Source organism: Triticum aestivum, chromosome 6A (assembly GCF_018294505.1).
Source record: "Triticum aestivum cultivar Chinese Spring chromosome 6A, IWGSC CS RefSeq v2.1, whole genome shotgun sequence".
Classification (NCBI taxonomy): domain Eukaryota; kingdom Viridiplantae; phylum Streptophyta; class Magnoliopsida; order Poales; family Poaceae; genus Triticum; species Triticum aestivum.
Window position 1 is genome coordinate 96104946 of NC_057809.1, and position 12924 is coordinate 96117869.

The 12924-nt window shown below is 45.1% G+C and overlaps 1 pseudogene; it reads left to right on the forward strand.

The window, feature by feature from the left end:
- LOC123130374 (cytochrome P450 81Q32-like) overlaps positions 1-12098 on the forward strand; it is a 36071-nt pseudogene extending 23973 nt beyond the window's left edge.
- Positions 12099-12924: the final 826 nt, after the last annotated feature.

Consider the following 12924-nt stretch of genomic DNA (forward strand, 5'->3'; position numbering starts at 1 on the left):
GTTATTGGGCCTACATGGGCCATAAGGGAGAAGTGGAGGGCCGGCCAGGGCAGGCCACGCGCCCCCTCCCCCCTAGTCCGAATAAGACAAGGAAGGGGGGGCGGCTCCCCCCTTTCCTCTTTCTCCCTTCCTCCTTCCTTTTCCAATAAGGCAAGAGGGGGGAGTCCTACTCCCGGTTGGAGTAGGACTCCTCCAGGCACACCCATAGGGCCAGACGCACCTCCCCCTCTCCCTCCTTTATATACTGAGGCAAGGGGGCACCCCATGACACACAAGTTGATCCTCGTGATTGTTCCTTAGCCGTGTGCGGTGCCCCCTTCCACCATATTCCACCTCGGTCATATCGTAGCGGTGCTTAGGCGAAGCCCTGCGTCGGTAGAACATCATCACCATCATCACGCCGTCGTGCTGACAAAACTCTCCCTCAATGTTTTGCTGGATCGAAACTCGAGGGACGTCACCGAGTTGAACGTGTGCAGAACTCGGAGGTGCCGTACGTTCGGTACTTGGATCGATCGGATCGGGAAGACGTACGACTACTTCCTCTACGTTCTGTCAACACTTCTGTTGCCGGTCTATGATGGTACGTAGACAACACTCTCCCCTCTCGTTGCTATGCATCACCATGATCTTGCGTGTGCGTAGGAAATTTTTTGAAATTACTACGTTCCCCAATAGTGGCATCCGAGCCTAGGTTTTATGCGTTGATGTTGTGCACGAGTAGAACACAAGTGAGTTGTGGGCGATATAAGTCATACTGCTTACCAGCATGTCATACTTTGGTTCGGCGGTATTGTTGGATGAAGCGGCTCGGACCGACATTACGCGTACGCTTACGCGAGACTGGTTCTACCGACGTGCTTTGCACACAGGTGGCTGGCAGGTGTCAGTTTCTCCAACTTTAGTTGAACCAAGTGTGGCTACGCCCGGTCCTTGCGAAGGTTAAAACAACACCAACTTGACAAACTATCGTTGTGCTTTTGATGCGTAGGTAAGAACGGTTCTTGCTAAGCCCGTAGCAGCCACGTAAAACTTGCAACAACAAAGTAGAGGACGTCTAACTTGTTTTTGCAGGGCATGTTGTGATGTGATATGGTCAAGACATGATGCTAAATTTTATTGTATGAGATGATCATGTTTTGTAACCGAGTTATCGGCAACTGGCAGGAGCCATATGGTTGTCGCTTTATTGTATGCAATGCAATTGCGCTGTAATGCTTTACTTTATCACTAAGCGGTAGCGATAGTCGTCGAAGCATAAGATTGGTGAGACGACAACGATGCTACGATGGTGATCAAGGTGTCGCGCCGGTGATGACGGTGATCATAAAGGTGCTTCGGAGATGGAGATCACAAGCACAAGATGATGATGGCCATATCATATCACTTACATTGATTGCATATGATGTTTATCTTTTATGCATCTTATCTTGCTTTGATTAACGGTAGCATTATAAGATGATCCCCCACTAAATTATCAAAGTATAAGTGTTCTCCCTGAGTATGCACCATTGCGAAAGTTCTTCGTGCTGAGACACCACGTGATGATCGGGTGTGATAGGCTCTACATTCAAATACAACGGGTGCAAAACAGTTGCACATGCGGAATACTCAGGTTTAACTTGATGAGCCTACCATATAACAGATATGGCCTCGGAACACGGAGACCGAAAGGTCGAGCGTGAATCATATAGTAGATATGATCAACATATTGATGTTCACCATTGATACTACTCCATCTCACATGACGATCGGACATGGTTTAGTTGATTTGGATCACATGATCACTTAGAGGATTAGAGGGATATCTTTCTAAGTGGGAGTTCTTAAGTAATATGATTAATTGAACTTAAATTTAACATGAACTTAGTACCTGATAGTATCTTGCTTGTCTATGTTTGATTGTAGATAGATGGCTCGTGCTGTTGTTTCGTTGAATTTTAATGCGTTCCTTGAGAAAGCAAAGTTGAAAGATGATGGTAGCAATTACACGGAATGGGTCCGTAACTTGAGGATTATCCTCATTGCTGCACAGAAGAATTACGTCCTGGAAGCACCGCTAAGTGCCAAGCCTGCTGCAGGAGCGACACCAGATGTTATAAACGTCTGGCAGAGCAAAGATGATGACTACTCGATAGTTCAGTGTGCCATGCTTTACGGCTTAGAACCGAGTGTTCAACGACGTTTTGAACATCATGGAGCATATGAGATGTTCCAGGAGTTGAAATTAATATTTCGAGCAAATGCCCGGATTGAGAGATATGAAGTCTCCAATAAGTTCTATAGGTGCAAGATGGAGGAGAATAGTTCTGTCAGTGAACATATACTCAAAATGTCTGGGTATCATAATCACTTGACTCAACTGGGGGTTAATCTTCCTGATGATAGTGTCATTGACAGAGTTCTTCAATCACTCCCACCAAGCTACAAAAGCTTTGTGATGAACTATAATATGCAAGGGGTGAATAAAATTATTCCTGAGCTCTTCGCGATGCTAAAAGCCACGGAGGTAGAAATCAAGAAGGAGCATCAAGTGTTGATGGTCAATAAGACCACCAGTTTCAAGAAAAAGGGCAAAGGGAAGAAGAAAGGGAACTTCAAGAAGAATAGCAAACAAGTTGCTGCTCGGGAGAAGAAACCCAAGTCTGGACCTAAGCCTGAGACTGAGTGCTTCTACTGCAAGCAGACTTGTCACTGGAAGCGGAACTGCCCCAAGTATTTGGCGGATAAGAAGGATGGCAAAGTGAACAAAGGTATATGTGATATACATGTTATTGATGTGTACCTTACTAATGCTCGCAGTAGCACCTGGGTATTTGATACTGGTTCTATTGCTAACATTTGCAACTCGAAATAGGGGCTACAGATTAAGCGAAGATTGGCTAAGGACGAGGTGACGATGCGCGTGGGAAATGGTTCCAAAGTCGATGTGATCGTAGTCGGCACGCTACCTCTACATCTACCTTCGGGATTAGTATTAGACCTAAATAATTGTTATTTGGTGCCAGCGTTGAGCATGAACATTATATCTGGATCTTGTTTGATGCGAGACGGTTATTCATTTAAATCAGAGAATAATGGTTGTTCTATTTATATGAGTAATATCTTTTATGGTCATGCACCCTTGAAGAGTGGTCTATTTTTGATGAATCTCGATAGTAGTGATACACATATTCATAATGTTGAAATCAAAAGATGCAGAGTTGATAATGATAGTGCAACTTATTTGTGGCACTACCGTTTAGGTCATATCGGTGTAAAGCGCATGAAGAAACTCCATACTGATGGACTTTTGGAACTACTTGATTATGAATCACTTGGTACTTGCGAACCATGCCTCATGGGTAAGATGACTAAAACGCCGTTCTCCGGTACTATGGAGAGAGCAACGGATTTGTTGGAAATCATACATACAGATGTATGTGGTCCAATGAATGTTGAGGCTCGTGGCAGATATCATTATTTTCTCACCTTCACAGATGACTTAAGCAGATATGGGTATATCTACTTAATGAAACATAAGTCTGAAACATTTGAAAGTTCAAAGAATTTCAGAGTGAAGTTGAAAATCATCGTAACAAGAAAATAAAGTTTCTACGATTTGATCGTGGAGGAGAATATTTGAGTTACGAGTTTGGTCTACATTTGAAACAATGCGGAATAGTTTCGCAACTCATGCCACCGGGAACACCACAGCGTAATGTTGTGTCCGAACGTCGTAATCGTACTTTATTAGATATGGTGCGATCTATGATGTCTCTTACTGATTTACCGTTATCGTTTTGGGGTTATGCTTTAGAGACAGCTGCATTCACGTTAAATAGGACACCATCGAAATCTGTTGAGACGACGCCTTATGAACTGTGGTTTGGCAAGAAACCAAAGTTGTCGTTTCTAAAAGTTTGGGGCGGCGATGCTTATGTGAAAAACCTTCAACCTGATAAGCTCGAACCCAAATCGAAGAAATGTGTCTTCATAGGATACCCAAAGGAGACTGTTGGGTACACCTTCTATCACAGATCCGAAGGCAAAACTTTTTTTGCTAAATTCGGAGTTTTTCTAGAGAAGGACTTTCTCTCGAAAGAAGTGAGTGGGAGAAAAGTAGAACTTGATGAGGTAACTGTACCTGCTCCCTTATGGGAAAGTAGTACATCACAGAAACCGGTTTCTGTGACACCTACACCAATTAGTGATGAAGCTAATGATAATGATCATGAAACTTCAGATCAAGTTACTACCGAACCTCGTAGATCAACCAGAGTAAGATCCGCACCAGAGTGGTACGGTAATCCTGTTCTGGAAGTCATGCTACTAGATCATGATGAACCTATGAACTATGAAGAAGCGATGGTGAGCCCAGATTCCGCAAAATGGCTAGAAGCCATGAAATCTGAGATGCGGTCCATGTATGAGAACAAAGTATGGACTTTGGTTGACTTGCCCGTTGATCGGCAAGCAACTGAGAATAAATGGATCTTCAAGAAGAAGACTGACGCTGACGGTAATGTTACTGTCTACAAAGCTCAACTTGTTGCAAAAGGTTTTCGACAAGTTCAAGGGATTGACTACGATGAGACCTTCTCACTCGTAGCGATGCTTAAGTCTGTCCGAATCATGTTAGCAATTGCCGCATTTCATGATTATGAAATTTGGTAAATGGATGTCAAAACTGCATTCCTGAATGGATTTCTGGAAGAAGAGTTGTATATGATGCAACCAGAAGGTTTTGTCGATCCAAAGGGAGCTAACAAAGTGTGCAAGCTCCAGCGATCCATTTATGGACTAGTGCAAGCCTCTCGGAGTTGGAATAAATGCTTTGATAGTGTGATCAAAGCATTTGGTTTTGTACAGACTTTTGGAGAAGCCTCTATTTACAAGAAAGTGAGTGGGAGCTCTGTAGCATTTCTGATATTATATGTGGATGACATATTATTGATTGGAAATGATATAGAATTTCTAGATAGCATAAAGGGATACTTGAATAAGAGTTTTTCAATGAAAGACCTCGGTGAAGCTGCTTACATATTGGGCATTAAGATCTATAGAGATAGATCAAGACGCTTAATTGGACTTTCACAAAGCACATACCTTGACAAGGTTTTGAAGAAGTTCAAAATGGATCAAGCAAAGAAAGGGTTCTTGCTTGTGTTACAAGGTGTGAAGTTGAGTAAGACTCAATGTCCGACCACTGCAGAAGATAGAGAGAAAATGAAAGATGTTTCCTATGCTTCAGCCATAGGCTCTATCATGTATGCAATGTTGTGTACCGGACCTGATGTGTGCCTTGCTATAAGTCTAGCAGGGAGGTACCAAAGTAATCCAGGAGTGGATCACTGGACAACGGTCAAGAACATCCTGAAATACCTGAAAAGGACTAAGGATATGTTTCTCGTATATGGAGGTGACAAAGAGCTCATCGTAAATGGTTACGTTGATGCAAGCTTTGACACTGACCCGGGCGATTCTAAATCGCAAACCGGATACGTGTTTTTACTGAACGGTGGAGCTGTCAGTTGGTGCAGTTCTAAACAAAGCGTCATGGTGGGATCTACATGTGAAGCGGAGTACATAGCTGCTTCGGAAGCAGCAAATGAAGGAGTCTGGATGAAGGAGTTCATATCCGATCTAGGTGTCATACCTAGTGCATCGGGTCTAATGAAAATCTTTTGTGACAATACTGGTGCAATTGCCTTGGCAAAGGAATCTAGATTTCACAAGAGAACCAAACACATCAAGAGACGCTTCAATTACATTCGGGACTTAGTCCAAGTGGGAGACATAGAAATTTGCAAGATACATACGGATCTGAATGTTGCAGACCCGCTGACTAAGCCTCTTCCACGAGCAAAACATGATCAGCACCAAGGCTCCATGGGTGTTAGAATCATTAATGTGTAATCTAGATTATTGACTCTAGTGCAAGTGGGAGACTGAAGGAAATATGCACTAGATGAAATAATAAAGTTATTATTTATTTCCTTATATCATGATAAATGTTTATTATTCATGCTAGAATTGTATTAACCGGAAACATAATACATGTGTGAATACATAGACAAAAATAGAGAGTCACTAGTATGCCTCTACTTGACTAGCTCGTTAATCAAAGATGGTTATGTTTCCTAACCATAGACATGAGTTGTCATTTGATTAACGGGATCACATCATTAGGAGAATGATGTGATTGACTTGACCCATTCCGTTAGCTTAGCAATTGATCGTTTAGTTTGTTGCTATTGCTTTCTTCATAACTTATACATGTTCCTATGACTATGAGATTATGCAACTCCCGTTTACCGGAGGAACACTTTGTGTGCTACCAAACGTCACAACGTAACTGGGTGATTATAAAGGTGCTCTACAGGTGTCTCCGAAGGTACTTGTTGGGTTGGCGTATTTCGAGATTAGGATTTGTCACTCCGATTGTCGGAGAGGTATCTCTGGGCCCTCTCGGTAATGCACATCACTCAAGCCTTGCAAGCATTGCAACTAATAAGTTAGTTGCAGGATGATGTATTATGGAACGAGTAAAGAGACTTGCCGGTAACGAGATTGAACTAGGTATTGAGATACCGACGATCGAATCTCGGGCAAGTAACATACCGATGACAAAGGGAACAACGTATGTTGTTATGCGGTCTGACCAATAAAGATCATCATAGAATATGTAGGAGCCAATATGAGCATCCAGGTTCCGCTATTGGTTATTGACCGGAGACGTGTCTCGGTCATGTCTACATAGTTCTCGAACCCGTAGGGTCCGCACGCTTAAAGTTCGGTGACGATCGTAATTAGGGTTTTTGTGTTTTCATGTACCAAAGGTTGTTCAGAGTCCCGGATGTGATCACGGACATGACGAGGAGTCTCGAAATGTTCGAAACATAAAGATTGATATATTGGAAGCCTATATTTGGATATCGGAGACGTTCCGGGTGAAATCGGGATTTTACCAGAGTACCGGGGGGTTACCGGAACCCCCCCCCCCGGGGGGGGGGGGTTATTGGGCCTACATGGGCCATAAGGGAGAAGAGGAGGGCCGGCCAGGGCAGGCCGCGCCCCCCCTCCCCCCTAGTCCGAATAGGACAAGGAAGGGGGGGCGGCGCCCCCCTTTCCTCTTTCTCCCTTCCTCCTTCCTTTTCCAACAAGGCAAGAGGGGGGAGTCCTACTTCCGGTTGGAGTAGGACTCCTCCAGGCGCACCCATAGGGCCGGCCGCACCTCCCCCTATCCCTCCTTTATATACTAAGGCAAGGGGGCACCCCATGACACACAAGTTGATCCTCGTGATCGTTCCTTAGCCGTGTGCGGTGCCCCCTTCCACCATATTCCACCTCGGTCATATCGTAGTGGTGCTTAGGCAAAGCCCTGCGTCGGTAGAACATCATCACTGTCATCATGCCGTCATGCTGACGAAACTCTCCCTCAACGTTTTGCTGGATCGGAACTCGAGGGACGTCACCGTGTTGAACATGTGCAGAACTCGGAGGTGCCGTACGTTCGATACTTGGATCGGTCGGATCGGGAAGACGTACGACTACTTCCTCTATGTTGTGTCAACACTTCCGTTGCCGGTCTACGAGGGTACGTAGATAACACTCTCCCCTCTCGTTGCTATGCATCACCATGATCTTGCGTCTGCGTAGGAAATTTTTTGAAATTACTACGTTCCCCAACATACCAGCGGGTGAAATGAACATGGATTGGATTGAAGTGAAGGCAACATGCATGTGGTGCATGTCGGAAGTAGTACAATCCAAACTTGATCAAGTTAGGATTACTATTACTTTCGACATGCACCACATGTTGCCTCACTTCAATCTAAGTCATGTTTAGGCATAGCAGTAGCAGTAGCACAGAGATAAGAGAGGACACATCTCTCTATTAGCTACCTATACGAACCTAAATTAACCCCCAAAACCCCTAAACCACCTCCTTTCAAAAAAACTAGCCGCTGAAACGCTGACGCGTGAAAGCTTATTGGTCCCGGTTGGTGCTACCAACCGGGACCAAAGGCCCTCCTGCCTGGGCTCGCCGGAGCGGCCACGTGGAGGCCCATCTGTCCCGGTTTGTATAAGAACCGGGACTAAATGCCTAGGGCATTAGTAACGATCCTTTAGTCCCGGATCCCCAACCAGGACAGATGGGCCTTATGAACCGGGACAAATGGGCCTTTTTCTACTAGTGAATTGTTGTTGCCGCTTGCTATCTCTTGAGCATGCGTTGGTTTTCCCTTAAAGAGGAAAAGGTGATGCAGCAAAGCAGCATAAGTATTTACCTCAGTTTTTGAGAACCAAGGTATCAATCCAGTAGGGGACCACGCGCGAGTCACCTCGTACCTACACAAACAAATAAGAACCTCGCAACCAACGCGATAAAGGGGTTGTCAATCCCTTCACGGTCACTTGCAAGAGTGATATCTGATAGAGATAATGATAATAATATAAATATTTTTGGTATTTTTATGATATAGATTGAAAGTAAAGATTGCAAAATAAAATAGATTGGAATATAGGCATCACTTCCGTGACAAGTAGACCGACTCCTGCCTGCATCACTTTCGTGACAAGTAGACTGACTCCTGCCCGCATCTACTACTATTACTCCACACATCGACCACTATCCAGCATGCATCTAGAGTATTAAGTTCATAAGAACAGAGTAACGCCTTAAGCAAGATGACATGATGTAGAGAGATAAACTCATGCAATATGATATAAACCCAATCTTTTTATCCTCGATGGCAACAATACAATACGTGTTGTTTCCCCTACTGTCACTGGGATCGAGCACCGCAAGATTGAACCCAAAGCTAAGCACTTCTCCCATTGCAAGAAAGATCAATCTAGTAGGCCAAACCAAACCGATAATTTGAAGAGACTTGCAAAGATAACCAATCATACATAAAAGAATTCAGAGAAGATTCAAATATTGTTCATAGATAAACTTGATCATAAACCCACAATTCATCGGATCTCGACAAACACACCACAAAAAGAGATTACATCGAATAGATCTCAAAGAGAATCAAAGAGAACTTTGTATTGAGATCCAAAGAGAGAGAAGAAGTCATCTAGCTACTAGCTATGGACCCGAAGGTCTGAAGTAAACTACTCACACATCATCGGAGGGGCCATGGAGTTGATGTAGAGGCCCTCCATGATCAATGCCCCCTCCGGCGGAGCTCCGGAAAAGGCCCCAAGATGAAATCTCTTGGGTATAGAAGGTTGCAGCGGTGGAAACAGGGTTTCATGGTGCTCCTGGATGTTTTCGGGGTACGTAGGTATATATAGGAGGAAGAAGTAGGTCGGTGGAGCCACGAGGGGCCCACGAGGGGGGAGGGCGTGCCCCTGCCTCGTGGCCGCCTCGTTGGTTGCTTCACGTCCACTCCAAGTCCTCTGGATCACGTTTATTCCAAAAATCACGCTCCCGAAGGTTTCATTCCGTTTGGACTACGTTTGATATTCTTTTTTTGCGAGACACTGAAGTAGGCAAAAAAAATAGCAATTTGGGTTGGGCCTCCGGTTAATAGGTTAGTCCCAAGAATAATATAAAAGTGTAAATTAAAGCCCATTAACATCCGAAATAGATAATATAATAGCATGGAACAATCAAAAATTATAGATACGTTGGAGACGTATCAAGCATCCCCAAGCTTAATTCCTGATCGTCCTCAAGTAGGTAAATGATAAAAACAGAATTTTTGATGTGAAATGCTTCCTAACATATTTCCCAATGTATTTTCTCTTTATTGTGGCATGAATGTTCATATCCGCAAGACTCAAGATAAAAGTTTATTGTTGACATAAAAATAGTAATACTCCAAGTATGCTAATCAAGAAATTATGTCTTATCAAAATACCTTAGCCAAAGAAAACTTATCCCTATAAAGTCATATAGTTTTGCCATGCTTCATTTTTGTCACACAAAATGCTCTCATCATGCATAAGCCCAATGACAAGCCAAGCAATTGTTTCATACTTAGCATTTTCAAACTCTTTCAACTTTTACGCAATATATGAGCGCGAGCCATAGACATAGCACTATGGATGGAATAGAATGTGATAATTGAGGTTGTGTGAGAAGACAAAAGGGGAGAAAGTCTCACATTGATGCGACTAATCAATGGGCTATAAAGATGCTCATCGATTGATGTCAATGCAAGGAGTAGGGATTGTCATGCAACGGATGCACTAGAGCTATAACTATATGAAAGCTCATCAAAGGAAACTAAGTGAGTGTGCATCCAACTTGCTTGCTCACGAAGACCTAGGGCATTTGAGGAAGCCCATCATTGAAATATACAAGCCAAGTTCTATAATGTAAAATTCTCACTAGTATATGAAAGTGACAAGATAGGAGACTCTATCATGAAGATCATGATGCCACTTTGAAGCACAAGTGTGGAAAAAAGATAGTAACATTGTCCCTTCTCTCTTTTTCTCTTATATTTTTTCCTTTTTTTTTATTTGGGCCTTTCTTTTGGCCTCTTTTCTTCCCTTTTTTTTCGGGAGAATCATAGTCTCCATCGTCTTTTTCTCACATGGGACAATGCTTTAATAATGGTCATCACATTTTTATCTTCTTACAACTCAAAAATTACAACCCAATACTTAAAATAAAATATGACTCTATGTGAATGTCTCTGGCGGTGTACCGGGATTGCGATAAATCAAGAGTGACATATATGAAAAATTAAGTATGATGCATTACTACAAATATGATGTCAACTACATGATCATGCAAAGCAATATGACAATGATGATGCGTGTCATAATAAATGAAACGGTGAAAAGTTGTATGACAATATATCTCGAAATGGCTATGGAAATGTCATAATCATGGGCGATCAACCGAGACGCCGACCTTCGATACTTCCACTCGGATGTCCTGCGTCGGTTCCTCGCCGGCAAGCTCTTCTCGGCGCCCTACCTCGATGAACGCACGGCCGACCGCCATGCCGAGGTCACGTCCCTCGTGGACAATCTGCTCCAGGACACAGCGGCAGCAGGCGGTGGCGGCGCGCCGGTCACCCTCCGCCCTAGGCTCTTTGAGTTGGTGCTGAACGTGATGCTGTGTGCCGTGACCGCGCACGGGCACTCTGGCGACTTGGGCAGGTTCCGGGAGTTCGTCGAGGAGTCGTTTAAGGTTGTCGGCGCGCCCAGCGTCGGGGACTTCTTCCCGGCACTGCAGTGGGTCGACCGCCTATGCGGCATCGACGCGGCGCATGCAAGGCTGCAGGCGAGGCGTGACGCGTTGGTCGGAGGCCTCGTCGACGACCACAGACGAAGGCGGAGCAAGGCCGGTGGTGGACACACGACCAGCGTTATCGACGAGCTCTTGGCGCTACAAGAAGCCGATCCCGAGTACTACACAGACAACGTCCTCAAAGGCATCGTCTTGGTGAGTAGTAGCACCGTAATTGCTTCATCCAACATGAATATAGCTTAACGTATATAAGCTGCTGCAACGTAATGTCCAACCAATCCAATCCAGGTACTGTTCAGCACCGGGACTGACACGACGGCGCTGACCATCGAGTTGACGATGGCGCTGCTGCTGACGCATCCGGAGGCGCTGCAGAGGGCTAGGGACGAGATAGACGCCGTGCCGACGGCTTGTCGACGAGTCTGACATGGCCAACCTGCCCTACCTCCAATGCGTCGTGAAGGAGAGCCCTCGGCTGTGCCCCGTCGGCCCGCTCATCCCGGCGCACGAGGCCATGGAGGACTGCACGGTGGGCGGCTTCAGGGTCCCGCGCGGCACCATGATCCTAGTGAACTCGTGGGCGATCAACCGGGACGCCGACCTCTGGGACTCCCCAACGGAGTTCATGCCGGAGAGGTTCTTGGACACGGCCAAGCCCACGCCCATGATGCCGTTCGGGTTTGGCCGGAGGCGGTGCCCCGCGGAAGGGCTGGCGATGCGCCTCCTTGGCTTGACGCTTGCGACGCTCGTGCAGTGCTTCGAATGGGATGCCGGGGAAGGTCGTGCCATTGACATGGCCGAAGGTGCCGGTCTAAGCATGCCTATGGCCACGCCGTTGGCTCTTGTGTGCCGGCCCCGGGAATTTCTCAAGGGCTTGCTCTCTGCTTCCACTTGATGTATCACATATGGAGTAAGGGCAGGTTTTTTTAATTATGAAGGAAAAATAAATAAATGATTTGATGTGAATCCTATGTTAGGGCATCTCACGACATCCCCTGAAATGTAAGAGCCGACCATCCAATGATATTTCCTAAATGTCCGGTCAGGTCCCATCAATTTCATTTCAAATGCATATCAATATAAGACCAAGTTAAATTGTGGTTTACATAGCACCCGGTCATAGTTTTTGCATGCGCATGTTCACAAAAGTCCGTGTAAAAAAAGGGAATTTTTGCCCTGCTAACCGGCTATCCGAGCCTCCTCGATCACACTGCCGCCGCCTCCTCCCACCATTCGGCTCCTTCTTGGTCGCCTCCTTCTTAACCGCCTCCATCTCGTCCGCCAAGCGCTTCAACATCTTGACATGGATGGCGTGCACGATTGTCGTCGCATCGTCATCCAACTCATCCATCCTTATGGTCAACATCTTTGTATCCTTCGAAGCAGCCGCGAGCTCATCCCTTCTCTATTCGAGCTTCGTCTCCTTCTCTTCGAGGTTGAGCTTCTTCCCACCTCTCGGCCTTCTTTTCCTCCTTAACGTCGGAACGCTTGAAACATGTTTTCTCCTTCTTCGCCAAGATGTCCTCAAACCTCTTCGTCTTCTTTATTTGTCCTTGTGGTCAGAAGCTAGCATTTCTCTTTTCAATATGGATCGATAAAGCAGTAGTACAATTTTACCTACCAAGAAATAATAGGCGCACAACAACCTATCGTCCAGTGGCATATCTAAGCTTTATAACTTTACAAAGAAGAACATACTTACATTATTAAGGTGTTTTTTT